Source organism: Rhamphochromis longiceps, linkage group LG1, assembly GCF_057381845.1.
Source record: "Rhamphochromis longiceps isolate RC_006_pf linkage group LG1, R_longiceps_female_GT1.1, whole genome shotgun sequence".
NCBI lineage: Eukaryota > Metazoa > Chordata > Actinopteri > Cichliformes > Cichlidae > Rhamphochromis > Rhamphochromis longiceps.
Genome location: NC_140557.1, coordinates 4,043,842 through 4,059,370, shown reverse-complemented (window position 1 = coordinate 4,059,370; position 15,529 = coordinate 4,043,842). Strand labels below are relative to the sequence as shown.

Sequence of the window (15,529 nt, the reverse complement as noted above, 5' to 3'; positions counted from 1 at the left end):
CCACACCAAAAAATTTAAATTAAATAAAAAAAAAAGCCACAATATAAGAGCAACAAAGCAGTGCCAACCACCACGGCCACTGCAGACCTCTTCCCCTTTCTCTCTTGCACAGATCTAAACTCTGATATATTTGTTTATTCAATGGATGCACAAATAAAACTCAAGCTGAAGTTCATCTGCAGACTGAACAGCCCAGCGTGCTGCTCCTCAACCTGCACGGGAATCAAACCAGCACCTTAACGCCACAAGGACAACTCGGCATCTGAAATGTGCACTTTACATTTCAGCTCCTCATTTAGCTGTCAGCAGGCTGAATGTGTTGCTGTAGGGCACTGTGGCAGTAAATACAAGCGTTTACAGCTGTTTGCATAAGATGGACTAAGTGTGTTTGTCTTCAAAGAGAATAAAATTGGAAATGGATGAGAGCACTGTTAACATTCTTGAAGTTTCTGTAAACACCTGACCCTGAAGGCAGCACCATGTCAGCTTCATTTTTTCAAAACTCACTTCGAGAGTCTCAAAGCTGGAAAAGTGTAGTCGCTGTTTCTTGACTGTTTGCTGTGTTTGTGAGGACCCAGCAGATACTTGTGAGTCCAAGTTGAGGGAAGACAGTGAAACAGTTAGGCAGTGAAATTATTTCCAGATAAGCCCTTTAATACTTTCAGAAAGCTGCTCATACAATCATCTGTCAATTCACTTTGTATACGACACGAAAAGTGCCTTAATCCTGCATTCTATGTTGTGGCCAGCAGGGGGCGAGTACTCAAATTCAAATTCAAATTTTATTTGTCACGTACACAGTCATACACAGTACGATATGTAGTGAAATGCTTGGACAACTGCTCGTGACCTAAAGAAAACAAAAAAAGAAAGGCTATGAATAAGATAGGAAATAAATATGAAAAATTAAAAAGGGTAAATTTAACTAGGAAGGAATAAAATATAAATTAAGGTTAAAAATGAAATAACTGTACAACACAAATTAGAATGAAGGGTAAATTTAACTGGGAAGAATAAGATAAAATATATAAATTAAAGTTGAAAATAAAATAACTGTACAACAAAATACACAATACACAATATAGAACTATATAAGAATGTATGAAGAAATCTAAATATAAATAAATATATACACAATAACAGCAGCTGTACAAGTATTAACTGGAAATGAAGAATATAGTGACCAGTGTTGTGCAAAAACAAAGTCCAGAAAGTCCAGTGTGTGTGTAAGAACCATATGTGTGGGTCAGTACTGTGTGGTGGTGTGATTGAGAGACCGTATCGCCTGCGGGAAGAAGCTCCTCCTCAGTCTCTCTGTGTTGGTCTTCAGGGAGTGGAATCGCTTTCCTGACCTCAACAGAGAGAACAGTCTGTTGTTGGGATGGCTGAGGTCCTTCACGATCTTCCTGGCCTTGGTCCAGCACCGCCTGCTGTAGATTGAGTGCAGGTCAGGGAGCTCGGAGCGGATGGTGCGCTCAGCTGACCGCACAACCCTCTGTAGAGCTCGTCTGTCCTGCATGGTGCTGTTCCCGAACCAGGTTAAGATGTTTCCCGTCAGGATGCTCTCTATGGTGCACGAGTAAAAGTTCCTGAGCACCTTGGAGGGCAGTTGGAAGTCTCTCAAGCGTCTGAGGTGGTAGAGACGCTGTCGGGCCTTTTTCACCACGGTGTTGATGTGACAGGACCATGACAGGTCCTGCGTGATGTGAACTCCGAGGTATTTGAAGCTGTCCACTCTCTCCACTGGGCACTCGTTGATGACGGGGGTCTGGTAGTTCCTCTCCTGCTTAGTGCTGAAGTCCACTATCAGCTCCTTTGTCTTACTGACGTTTAGAAGGAGGTTGTTCCTCTGGCACCAGTTCTCCAGATTCCTAATCTCCTTCAGGTAGGCCGTCTCGTTGTTATCCGAGATCAGGCCCACCACGACGGTGTCGTCAGCAAACTTGATGATGGTGGTGGAGCTGGTAGTGGCCACACAGTCATATGTGTACAAAGAGTACAGCAGGGGGCTCAGAACACACCCCTGGGGGGCTCCAGTGCTGAGAGTGGTGGAGGCTGAGACATGTCCGCCCATCCTTACTGCCTGTGGTCTGCCAGTTAGGAAGTTGGAGATCCACTGACACATAGATGAGCTGAGTCCCAGATGCTCCAGCTTGGTGGTGAGTGTGGAGGGAATTATGGTGTTAAATGCAGAGCTGTAGTCTATGAAGAGCATTTTAACATAATTCCCCCTTCTAGTGTCCAAGTGAGTGAGTGATGTGTGGAGGAGATGAGAGATGGCATCGTCTGTGGAACGATTTGGACGGTAAGCGAACTGTAGTGGGTCCAGTGTGTCTGGTAGTGAAGAAATGATGAAGTCTCTGACCAGGCGTTCAAAGCACTTCATCACTACTGAGGTGAGGGCTACAGGGCGATAGTCATTGAGAGAAGCAGGGTGGGGTTTCTTCGGGACAGGAACAATGATGGACTCTTTGAAGCATGTGGGGATCACCGACTGAGATAAAGAGATGTTGAATATCTCAGTGAACACAGGAGCTCTGAATGCAAAACGAGGTCCCGTTATCAAAAGTTTATGAGAAAATGACCCTGCGTTGGTTTAATTTATGACCTCAGGAAACACTGCCCTGCTGAGTTTATGGTCTCAGTCACTAGTTTTATGTCTTATTTAATGCCACTTAAATTTCTTTTGCTAAATTATGACCTTATTTTGCATAAAAATCATCAGTAACGGTCAGGACAAGCGTTCAGTGTGCTCCGCTTCTCAGTCAGAGCCAATTGAAAAGTGGATCTGAGCAGTATAACAAAAGAAGAGCAGAAGAAGATCCCAGTATCGTGTTTCTCTGCGTTCTAATGCCCGGGAAAACCAACATGTTGACAAGGCGATGCATCAGTGTCTACTTAAAATTATGTTACACTGAGACAGACACTTTGGTATTTAGTTAATGGTTTGAGAAATCTCTGTGGCTATGAAAAAATGAAACTAATGTTGGTTATACTTAAATAAACCCAATGTTTCTCTTGCTGTGCTGACACAGAGACACATCGTTATCAAACCTCATTAATGCCTCAGCAATCACTGAAAGAAACTGAACTTTAAATGTCAGAAAACATGCTGCTCTGCTTGGTGAAGCTTGTTTTAGACCGAGTGAAGAAAGCAGAGTTTGACCGAGAAATACATTCATTAGGATTTGAAAAGATTCTTGAGCTGTACCATCTTGTTTTCCGGGGGTCCTGGAATGAAAAGCATTCAAGCTGCTTTTAAAATAAAGAGAACTTTCTTTCTGTGTCTGCAGCCTCAGCGTGACTCATTTTGTTAACCTCCTGGCTTTCAGACAGACTGGATGATGATCCTGCGCTCTCTCACCTATCACCTGTCCTGCAGGCAATCACCTGGCAGTCAGTGCTTGGGGTCAAGCCATAAACCAGCCAGTTATCAGCCGTCATCATCTTCACTGTGGCTACAATAAAGAAATAAACAAAGAAGAAAATGCCTACAGACAAAACCCTGGGCAGTGGCGACTCCATTGCCTGGAACAATAAAGTTTCCTGTAATAGTGCAGTTGTAAAACCAGAAAACCTCCTGAGGTGTTCTACTATTGACCTCTATGAGTCAGGTCAAAGGTCATAAAAGAGTGTAAGACATGCTTTAGCGAGACGTCTGCCGGTGATAAATCTTTTTTTCTTCTCACTGTTTGTCTTAAAAAAAGAAGAAATGAAGGAAATGTCATTACATTAATTTCCACCCTTCACAGTGCAAACATCTACAGTGTGTTTGATCTGACCTTTCACAGTGTTTCTTCTTCACATGTGTTTACATTGTTGACTGTATATAATAACTAATGGTCTGGCTAAACAACAGGACCATTAGTGTTTGGCTTTTTTTTGTGAAATGTCAGCTTTAGCATGTTGTTTCAATATTTGGGTGAGAAGCTTGCTAAACAAACTGTACAAATGCCTGATAATCAATGCTGAGTAACAAACTACTGGCTATTTGTTGGTCCAGCTGTCAGTCAAAGAATCATCACAATATAACTCAAAGCTTTAATAACATTTACATGAGAGCATTATATTAAAATGACGCTGTGCAGCTATTATGAACTGGTAAATTACCTCTACCAGGCTGTAAAGTCAGACATTTTAACATGGGAGTCTACGGGGACTGACTCACTGGAAACAGCCTAAAGTGGCCGCTCAACAAACTGCACTTTTTTTTGCACCACTTTGTTGCCTTCAGCCGGCTTATTGGAACTCAAACAACAATCGTTATCATTTCATGAAATACGTTTTATTTTTATTTTTTAAATTGAGAATAGACGGTGGAGAGAAGGCAGGAAAGCTGAGCGTGAGAGAGAGGGGGAGGAAGGGATCCAGTAACTGGCCTCGGGGTGGATCTGAACCTCTGCAATGTCCTTACTGCTCGACTCGAGCTATACCGGCGCCACAGATGTTGTTACTGAGAAATCAGGAGAAAAGAGGTTTTCAGCTTATCAAAATAAAAGCATCAGAAACCAATTCAGCTCAAAGTCCCATTAACAATGAGTTGGTTATGATGTGTAGAGCAACACTGTGACTACTATAAATGAACTTTAACACGTGAAGCAGGGCTTCCTGTGGATCCAGAATCACTAAAAGTGACATACACGGATCCATCTTCCACCCGTGTAGACGACCGATGTGCTTTTAGCTGTGCGAGAGTGAATTATCAGAACTGATTTTCTTTACATGAGGACAGTTTCTGAATTGATTTTTCAGCTCAGCGTGTATCATCTAAACACCTTTGGTATGCAGCGCGAATCCAGCTCTCCGTCCTCTGCTTCAGATTGATCGTTGACTGATATCAATCATGGCTTTCTGGAATGCTTGGGAATGTTGGGGAATGTGCGGCAGTGGAAAGTGGGTCAGGAATTCCAAGCTTCGCTGCTTTGCCAGAAACACGACCACCACAAATTAACCAAATTTCAACAGCGGAGGTGGAAACATTTGTGTGTGACTGACAGATTTCAGCAGGAGGAGGAGTGAAGTGGGGGGCACTGACAAAGAGGAACGTGAACATACTCAGCTGCAGTGAGGACAGAAACCACCAAACAGCTGTTGGCACATACATACTGTACATACACAATGTACATACTCTTTCTCATGTGTGCTCTTCTCCAAAAACATTCCTTAGCTGACAAAGAGCTCTTTCTAAAGTCATGTTTTAGGATTTGGTGTGCAGGAATTTCACTGTCATATAAAAAAACCCAAACATTTTCACAGGACTCTATGCAGTCGTGTGAAAAATTAACAACATCCTTTTTGCTTCCAGAGGTATTAAGTGGAATTAAGAGGCAGATGCTGCTGGTCAGATGCACTTGTTTAACTGATGATCGGCAGGTGAGCATCTCTATAAATGCAGAAGTGGATGTACCAGAAATTCACCCCGAGGTCAGACGAGGCAGCTCAGAGAAACTGCATATCAGACTCTACAGGCGTCAGTTCGCATTTTAAACGTTAAAGTTAATGTCAGCGCGGTTGGAGAAAGACTTGTTCAGAGTGGTTGCCACGAGAAAACCTCTTCTGTCTAAAAAGAAGTGCAGCGTTGCATCTGAAAAAAACTCTTCTGGAACAACATCCTTTGGATAGACGAAACTAACTTAGAGATGCGCAGCACCATGCTTGGATGATATCTGCACTAATGCCACATACCAACTGTCAGCACGGTGGTGGAAGGGTGAAGAGTTGGGGTTGTTTCACAGCCACAGGACCTGAACACCCTGCAGTCACTGAGTGAACCATGGACTCCTTTGTATACCAAAGTGTTTAACTTGAATAAAAAGCTCTGGCAGGATCCTAACAGGACTATGTATAAGTCAATGCCTGCACACCTCAATGACCTGAAGCTACATGTTAAAGAACAGTGGGCCAAAATCCCTCCACAACGATGTAAAAGACTGACAAAGTCATACAGTAAACCATTACTTGAAATTACTGTTGCTAAAGGCGGTTTTACAAACTACTCAATCATGGGGTTTACTTTTTCATATGACTGTAAGTATTCTACTTGTGTTATGAGCAGTAATTTCCTAGTACTAATTAAACTAAATAATTTTCTGTCGTCCTGCAAGTATATTTATCCATCAAAATTAAGTCTGTTGACCAGTTTTGGAGATATTCAAAGAGACGGCCTAACTCTGGATATGTGATGGGCTGGTAACCTGTCCAGGGTCTAACTCACCTTTTACATGACAGCTGGAATCGACTGCAGTCCCCCTGCAAGCACAAATTGGACAAGCTGTTAGAAAAGCGGATGGAGGCATGTCTATATAATAGAACTACATGGCTTTGACTTGCAGTGCTCAAAGTGCTAAAAGATTAACAAATTAAAGAAATAATACTTACTGAGCAGTAAGATTTCTTCCCAGAAATTATTACTCAATTCCTAAAAAGAAATGCCTGATGGACAACGTTAGCCAGCTGCACACTTCTTTTTGTTGGCGGATGTAGTCAGTAAGATCTCTGCGTTTCAAAAACTCACACCAAGCAACTGACACAGAACTCATCGAAGTAGATAAACAGCTCTGCAGACCAGAGCACATATCTGATTTTAGGGTGAACTGTTCAGTAAAACAGATGATCTGCTTTGAATTTAAGCACAATGACCTTGAAAGCTGAGATGAAACTTGAGCTCTTGTTTATCTGTCTCTTTGTACGTCTCCTTCTGGTTTCTAAGGCTGGTTTCCGCAGTTTAAACTGAATTTTCTAAGACTGTCATCATCCTGCTTTCTGCCCTATTTCAGTTTTTTTTCTTTCTGTTATTTGACTTATTAGCTATGCAGTGAAAAGTGAATCAGTCAGCTTGTTTCCTGTTTAATTAAGAATCAGACGTGTGTTTGTCTTCATCAGTATCAGGATCAGCGAGCGTGTTAATCTGACACCAGAAACAGGCACCAGTCCGTCCAGGAGAACAGCTGACTACCTGATGAGGCAAACACCAATCAGAAGCTCTTTGTTGTTTTTAACTGAAGTGTTCAGCAAACCGACGAGTCTCCGCTCTGTCTGATCTCCCTTAAATTCGGTGCCAATGTTTGGAGGTGTTTATGAAGTTTGCTGTGAGCTGCAGGTTTCTGTGAATGTGCAGGATGTTTCTAAGAGGCTGATTCAGTTCAAGCTGAATCAACCTCTTAACCGAAATAGCTGCATATTTAGTCTGAGTCTGCTGCAGGGCTGCTAATCTAAACTGAGCTAACAGTGCTGGGGGTGGAGAACATACCTGGGGCCCCAGTTAACCCTCACCCTGCTTTTTCCACTCAGCTCTGCACCTCCACCCCCATCCTCTGCTTTCCCTTTGTTTATTTTACTTCCTTCAGGATCTTTTCTTTTCAGCAGCTGCAGAGGTTAAGATGGAAGAATCAATGCAGAAACAGAGCAGCGGAGATTCTGAACCAAGCAGATGATTCTCCTCCTCCTCGTCATTAGCATCATATTCATCAGTCCAGAAAAGATCCAGGGAACATTAATCACCTTCAGTTTGTGGAAAAGAAACTATGTAGGCTTCATGTTCTGGTTATTGCATCCAGATCAGACCTCAACCACAAACCAAACCACAAAACCAAACCACCACATCACCAAACTAAACTTTTCAGACCTCATCACACATTGTGTTTGTCATTTAGAAAGAAGAAGCCCTAAAACCCATAGAGTCCCAGCAGAAAGCTTTCTCTTCTGTGGCAGACTTTGAAATACAGAAATGTCACAGACTTGGTTCACCCAGCAGCCCAGAGTCTAGAAAAACACTTTCTGTGCTGGCTGTGAAAGATCACAACCTCCTCACTCCAACGTATGATTGAACATCACGTTTTCTGATGTGTTGTAACAGCTTTAACTAACTTAATACTTTTATTAACTCTCTAGTAAGGAATGAAGCCATGGGCAACAAATATTCTCTCATAATTCACACAGATGTGACAAACTGTGTGACTTTAAAAACATTATTTATATTGAATAAAATTAGGAAAAGAATGTAAAGAAATAGCAGCGTTACAGTTATGTCAGTAATTGGAGGCCATGTGCTAGCTTATCAGCCCCTCACCCAGGCCTGGCTTCAGAGCGGGACCAAAGTGTCCCTATTCTGACGTTTCTAGGTAGATATTTTCATCAAAGGCTTTTTTGCCTTGGGAGACCCGACCAGGATTGAAAACAAACTATCTCGTGGGATCACTCAGGCCCACAAACCGCTCCACTGATAAGATCATGGATGCAAACAGTACTGAGCTTCCTTTGACGGGTGCCTGGGTTCTCTTGATAACATTCAATCAAGAAGAGGCACTGGGGAAGATCCTGGAGAGGGTCGGATAGTTGGAAGCATTGGCATCTTAACTTAGAATGCTGCCCCAGTGGTGGGTGGACAGATCTATGTTCCTTACGTTACTTCTAGTCAGTATCCGGTTGTTCAGTCTGACGTCACTAGCCGTGTCTGGGTCTAAACTCCGCTGCAGGTCCATATATCAAACGATCACTGTGGCATTACTGAGAGTTGAAAAACTGTCTAAAGTCTTTTATCTTTAATAAAATGATCAGTGTTCTGCTCTACCAGGTGTAACAATTGAGTTTAACATCCAGGCATCCATGAAAACGGAATTTATGACATTTAACGGAGTTAGAAGTTAGCAGGGAGTTAGCTCGCTAGCTTCTATCTAAATACAATATAGCATGTCCTGGCTGCGGGGTTTTGGAAACAAATTAAAATGTACAGCTCTGTTATCACTTCCAGCATAAATGAAGACAGAAAACTAAACAGCAGTGACGTTTGTAGGGTTACTGAAGTTGGGCTAGCTGGTATATAATGATGTGCTACGTAACCGCTAGCGACACAGCTATGTTAGCATAATATAAACAAGCTAACTTTTTTTCCACTCGATAAAAGTTAACGTGAGTGTTCTCGGTGGTCAGGAACAAATGTAATCGCATGGCAGGATGCTGTAAAAGGACCAAACTTCAGCCAGGAGAACAACTGAGATAATCCATCCACAGTACGAGGTTAGTCATTCATATACTGCTGCATGGGCTGGGCTGTAGTTACATCCTAAGGTTTTAAAAACTGAGCTTAAATAAATGATTAGTGGTAATAAAAGCCGAGGGAGGTCAACAGGGATCACTGACTGTTTTAGGAGCTGTTTGAGATCAAATAGAAGAAAATACAAAACATTAAACATGTTAACAACACAAAAGCCATATTAAACGCAGACTACTTTAGGCCCGGAAGTAGGATTCGTCGCGTCATCACTGAACAACCGGATAGCACAGAATATTATAATAGAAGTGGCTTCAGCGCCTGAAGGTTATTCAACAGAAACAAGCGACAGTGAAGCATACGGCAACCTTTTTACTAGACGTCAGTAGAGTGCAGATTGCAGGCAACTGAATTTGGTTTTCTTGTCCCTCCATATTCAAGTGCATAATCCTAGCTACGGTGGCCGCTGTAGGACAAACAACTTTGGCTGCCGTTCATCTGTTGCCTCTGTTTACCTCAGCTGTGAAAGGAGTCAAAGATGAGTCAAAGATGACGACAATACTCAAGCGAGTTGTTGAGGATATCAGCTTTTCTGTTGGTAAGTGCTGCTGTTATTGCCGCAGTGTTGGGGAAACTGTCTTTGAAGTGGATCTAACATTGTTGGACTGACACTGAGCGAATAAATGATGTGATGTGAGAATGTATTCAAACTTCATCGGAGGCAAAGTGTGGTTTTTAGGACGTTCAAGCCTAACATTAGCTGGAATAATATTAGCTTATAACCAGCAGTCATTGTTTAGAGATGGGAGGGTCACATGTGTAATCTGCTGACAACAAGTAATTGGGATACAATCAGGAATAAATAAGAATGTTTATGCACGCTTTCATGTGTTAGAGCCTTGACTTTGGTTCAGGAGATAAGGCTGAGGTGTGGAGGAAGAAGATGACATTTTATCCTGATACCAGTGGCGCTGTCTCTTTCCTATGTGTTTCTGGTTCTTTAGTAAGTGCGACCCCTTCTCTTCTCATATCTATAGTCTGAAGGTGCAGACACACGGCACATGAATGCCTACGAGTTCTGTTCTCCTCTGGCTTTGGTGTACGACCATTGCAGCTGATCTTGCAGAATGGCAACGTCCAGCTCAACCATCTGAAGATGGCAGCTTCCAGAAACTGGGAGTCTGTCCAATTTATTTTTAATGAATTAATTATAAACTAATGAGATTGCATCCGTTGGTCTCAAAAAATGACTGACTGTTCCTTTAGAGAATTAACTGTGACATCATGGCTACACTTACGTGCAAGAAGTAAAAATACATTTCCTGTAGGAAGCACAAATTGGAAGTGAGGAGGTGTTTTCATGGTGAGCATCAATCAAACTGCAACATTATACCAGACAATATCGTGTTTCCTGCAAACGCCAAACAAAGCATGGAGGAAAAGATCAGAATCCATTAATATTGTTATCAGCCTTGTTCTAATATTACTTCTCCGCTTGTACATACAGGAACTCGCTCAAGCTGATAAATCTGCCTTTGAGCACGTTCAGTCCAACTAATTAAGACATCTGAGTTATGCAAACAAAAGCAGAGAAAACTGAGCAGAAGAAATTGGGCTGCAGGGACCCCCCTAATATATTTCACACAGTTTCTGATGGCGTAGAAATCGAACATCCTCCTCTGCTCAGCCTCAGGCAGCTGGAAGTCATTACCTCCCCCAACCCACCCTCCCTTCCTCATGCTCCCTCCCACCACCCTCACCCTCACGCAGCCAACAGTGTTTTTACCACATTATAAATCCATTCAGGACTCTGCCAGCGGACTCTGAGCCAACTGTGCCGACCCTCACAACAACAGTTTGCGGTCATTTCGAACAACGCAGACATGAGCAGCCAACCTGCTCTGCCATCTGCATGCGGATAACACGGACGCACATGATTAGACAATTTTTACATGTGCGATTTAAGCCTGCAACATGTTTAGCTGCTGACAACAAACAATGTCACTGACCAATCAGGAGCACTGCTGGGAGGCTGAATGTTTAAACTCCAGTGTGAGGAGGACAGAGGAGGCAAACATTTCGAAATGATGATTCACCAGAATTATGATTTAATTCACAGAATTCTGGGAGGCTGTGACTTCCTGCCAAATGCTCACAGTTTTACTGTGTTATTACAGTAATTACATGTATTTTTACCTGCTGCTATAAACACAGAGGAAGGTGGAAAATTATAGGCAGAAAAACTAAAGAACAGAGAGAGAATCTGAAAACCTGAGCTTTTGTTTTTAATGCAGCCAGGTATCACTATCATTTGCATCCAGAGTTTTTCACGGCCTGTAGAGCACACGACCCCCTCCGTCCTCCAGGTCTGTGAGACGTCAGCAGTTTGTGGAGCAAACCAGCGTACAAAATCATTTCCAGGCTTGTTTGTGATCCTGAATGTGTGTTAGGATCTGATTTAATGAGTCAAACCTCCAGCAGAGAACAAACACCGTGACTCACTGGTGTTCAAACTGGCTCCTGTTAGAAGTTTATACACCAGTAAATCCAGTAACACATTAAAGAAAGCTGCAGTCAGACCATCTGCAGGATGAACGGCTGCTGTTACACAGGCATTAAAACGGGTTAAGACCAGTTTGTACATCAAATGAAAGCACGCTGACAGACCTGAAACAAGTGAAGAGCTTCAAAAGAAAATCATCAGTTTCTGCAGCAAGCGCAAAGCCTGGAATTAAATCCTGATATTTCCTCCAGCTATCATCAAACCTCAGTTCCTGTTTCAGGAAAAATGCACGCAGGAAGTTTGGCAAATCAAAATGGCCTTTGTGCCTTGGCCTTGACTGTCTGATGGGAATGCTTTTTTTCAAGGAGATACATTTTTTAAAAGAATTTATCATCACTGGAACAGTCGGGTAAAGCTGAGGCTTTACAGCAAAGAGGTTAAAAAGGGGCAGGAACTGAACTTGCATATGTAGAAATAGTATTTCCCAATGCATTTACACAATTATGTGCAAAATATTATTCTCCTATCGCCTCCAAAGTCTGATACAAGAATGACTGAACGAACTGTGGATGCATTTGATCAGCAGCAGAAAATTCCTCTGATCCTTTTTTGTATTAAACAGCAGCTGTGAGGCTGTAAATGTTCTCAATAAAACTGAAAATTACCTGAAATATCAGAATACTTTATTGATCCCTGGGGGATAAAACAGCAAGCTGCTGTTCAGCAAGAAAACCCTGCAAACATGTTGTGTTTGACAAGTTTCCTTCTTCAGTCTCAACACTTTATGATAAAAATTGGCAACAAACGGTAAATTCATTGTTAGTGAAACAAACACAGACTCTTTATGTTGTTATTAAACACTGAAATGCAAAAAAATATATAATTCTAATAAAACCACTAAGTAAGACATGAACACATGGAGAATATCCAAAATAAAAGACCCTCTCCAGAGTACATGTGTAAGTTGGAAAAGACAGAACAAAAGTGCACTGAAGACACAACGTGAAAGACACGTGTCATCATCATCATCATCGCTGCTCGTTCCGTGATGCTGAGGTCCAGCCAATCGGGAGGCAGTACTCGCTCATAAGTTGTTGTATTTTAATCCAAACTATTTTAGTGCCTAAAGGTGGTAAAAGTAAACGAGGACACCAACGTCCACAGTGTTGAACTCCATCTGCCAACCTCTACGTGCTTTAAAACAGATATTATAAACATCACGTGGACATTATGTGGATATTACTCTAAAGTTGGATCTGGTTTACACAATTAATGATCACTTCATTATTTAATTACAGTACATAACCAGTAACTAAAGGTTAATTAACTATCAATTTACCATTTATTAATTATATTTTAGTGTTACCGCCATGTATTCTCAAGCTACTAATTGTGTTACCTTCACGGACGCAACAAAAAATCTGAATTCTAGAAGTGCCGAAGTTTAAACGCCTGATGGGAAACTGTGAGTCAGCCTCAGACCTGAACAGTTGAAGAAGGAAAAACAAACCCCTGCAGATGTTTGAGTTAAAGGAAGGTTAAAGTAAACAGGAAGCTCTTCATTTCTAAAGTTTGATTACAGTGAACGCAGTGCTGCTGTAAACACAGCCAGGATGCACCTAGTCAAGTGAACGTCTGTCTGTCTGTCTGTCACTGATGCATTTAAAGAAAACGTTTCAGCATCCAGCACATTTTTTTAATATCTGGAAATCAGTTTTACTGACTGGAAACAGCAGCTTGTGTGCTAATCTAAATTTATCTAGTCTGATGAGGGCAAACCTTCAGCAACACTTGTAATATTTTAAACAACTTTGTTTCAACAGTGCATGTTGGCTTCTGTACTTTATCTCAGATTATAACCCAGGAATTTGAATTTTTGTTCTGGACTTATTTTTGAAAGTTTAAGAGAATGATGTGAGGTTCCCAAATATGTTATTGTCTATGTTATCATGAGCTTTGGGTTTGAGCTTCTGTTCTTTATGTTCTAGTTTCTGAACATGCCATTTCCAGTGCCTCTGAGCTTGTATTAATAATTCTTGATTTCTGCTCTGTTCATTGTCTGTCATAGTCTCATGTCCATGTCTGTTTCCTGTTCTAGTGGCTAGCCCATGTGTCACTGCCTGGGTCTCTGCGTTTGTTACTTCCTGTTTTATTTTGATAGTCTTCCATCCTGTTCAGTTTTGCTTCCCCTGTCTCATTAGTCAGTTTCAGCTGTGTATGTAGTCTATTCCCTCGTTATCCTCTGTGTATGGTGATGGTTGCATGTGATCACACAACTGAATTACTCTGGTACCTGGTTGGTGCTCCAGTCCTTCCTGACTTAAGTAAAAGGATGCTAAGGATGGAGCTGGTTTAAGCGCAGAGGCCAACAAAATGGACTTAACCACACAGGGGGAACGGGGTTTCTTCTTGTGTCATGTTTAGTTACTGTCTCTGTGCTTTTTGTCTTTAAATAGTTCGTTCAGTTACTATATAAGCTGAGCTGTCTCTTATTGTGGAGGTCAGTTTGTTGAGTTATGATATCTTGTAAAATATTGTTGTTTTTGGAGTAGAATTATGTCTGGTTGCCCACTTAGTTCTTAAAATAGCTTGCTTCCATTATTTTGAGGTTTTGTAGTAACTTCTTCTTTTCGGGGGTTTAATAAAACCCATTTTTAGAAGATGACACCTGTGCTTGTATGTTTTTGGCTGCTTGGTCCCTGATAGTATTTATTTCCTCAGTCTCCCTCTCGTCGTTGTCATGTCAACCAATCATGCTCTGTGGTTTCCCTGTTAAATCCAGAATTCAAAATCCTGCTCCTCACATACAAGGTCTTAAATAATCAGGCCCCATCTTATCTTAATGACCTTGTAGTACCATATCACCCTATTAGAGCACTTCGCTCTCACTCTGCAGGCCTACTTGTTGTTCCTAGAGTATTTGAAAGTAGTTTTCAGGCCCCTCTTCTGTGGAACCAGCTTCCAGTTTGGATTCGGGAGACAGACACTATCTCTACTTTCAAGATCAGGCTTCAAACTTTCCTCTTTGCTAAAGCATATAGTTAGCCCATATGGAAAAGATATATATAAATCTTATAAAGTTTGTATCTGTCTTGTGTGAAACTTGTATGAAAAGCATACAAGAGTGAAAACAGATATAAGATCCCTTGAAGAATTATATAATGAAACTTGTATGTTTTGGATACTTACTAAAACAATATATTAAAGTAATGAGAAAGTGGCCACTTTCATGAGTAAAATCATATAAGTTTTTACTATTTCTTTTCCATATAGTTAGTGCTGGACCAGCTGACCCTGAATCCTCCCTTAGTTATGCTGCAATAGGTGTAGGCTGCTGGGGGATTCCCATGATGCACTGGGTGTTTCTTCTTCACTCACTATGTGTTAATAGACCTCTCTGCATTGAATCATACTAGTTATTAATCTCTGGGTCTTTTCCACGGCATGCCTTTTATTCTGTCTTCCTTCTCTCTCCCCAGCCTATGTTGGCAGATGCCTCCCCCCCCGATCCAGCAGAAAAAAAGACTCTTTAATGATTCTGATGGTGTAACTCGGTCCCGTCTTCCAAAGCTGGTTATGCAGAGCAGGCCCAGCCTCCAGTGTCTCTTGGCTTCCTTACACCACTGCTGGCTGAGCCAGCTGTCTGCCATGTGCAGCACCCAACACAGAGTTCACCGCTCCATTGTCTGATCCTGCTCCACCCAATCCAGCAGGCCCCTGTCTCCGTTACCGGCCACCTGCAAAGCTGCCCTCGGTTGTCTGTCTGCTCATCTGGCCACGTCATAGGCCTCCAAAGCTCCACCGTCTCCGTCGGCTGGCCTCCAGAACTGCTCCTTCTGCGCCGCTGGCCACGTAGCCGGCCTCCAGAACGTCTCTGTCTTTGCCGCCAGCCTCTGAGTTTTGCCCTGAGGCCCGGTCGACCTCCTGAACTGTTGTTTTTTGGTTTCGGGCTCTGTTTTTTCCCTCCACTCCTCTGTATTCTGAGCAGCTGTTTTTGGTCTGTTCCCCATGAACTCATTTCTCCTTCACGTGTTCAT

General features: G+C 42.1%; 1 long non-coding RNA gene across 1 annotated transcript; it reads right to left on the bottom strand.

Moving 5' to 3' along the window:
- Positions 1-4,163: 4,163 nt before the first annotated feature.
- Positions 4,164-6,878, bottom strand: LOC146678139 (uncharacterized). Its single transcript, XR_014912176.1, has 3 exons — positions 6,379-6,878; positions 6,215-6,249; positions 4,164-4,453 (listed from the first exon to the last, which is right to left on the bottom strand). It is a non-coding gene; the product is annotated as an uncharacterized LOC146678139 (long non-coding RNA).
- Positions 6,879-15,529: the final 8,651 nt, after the last annotated feature.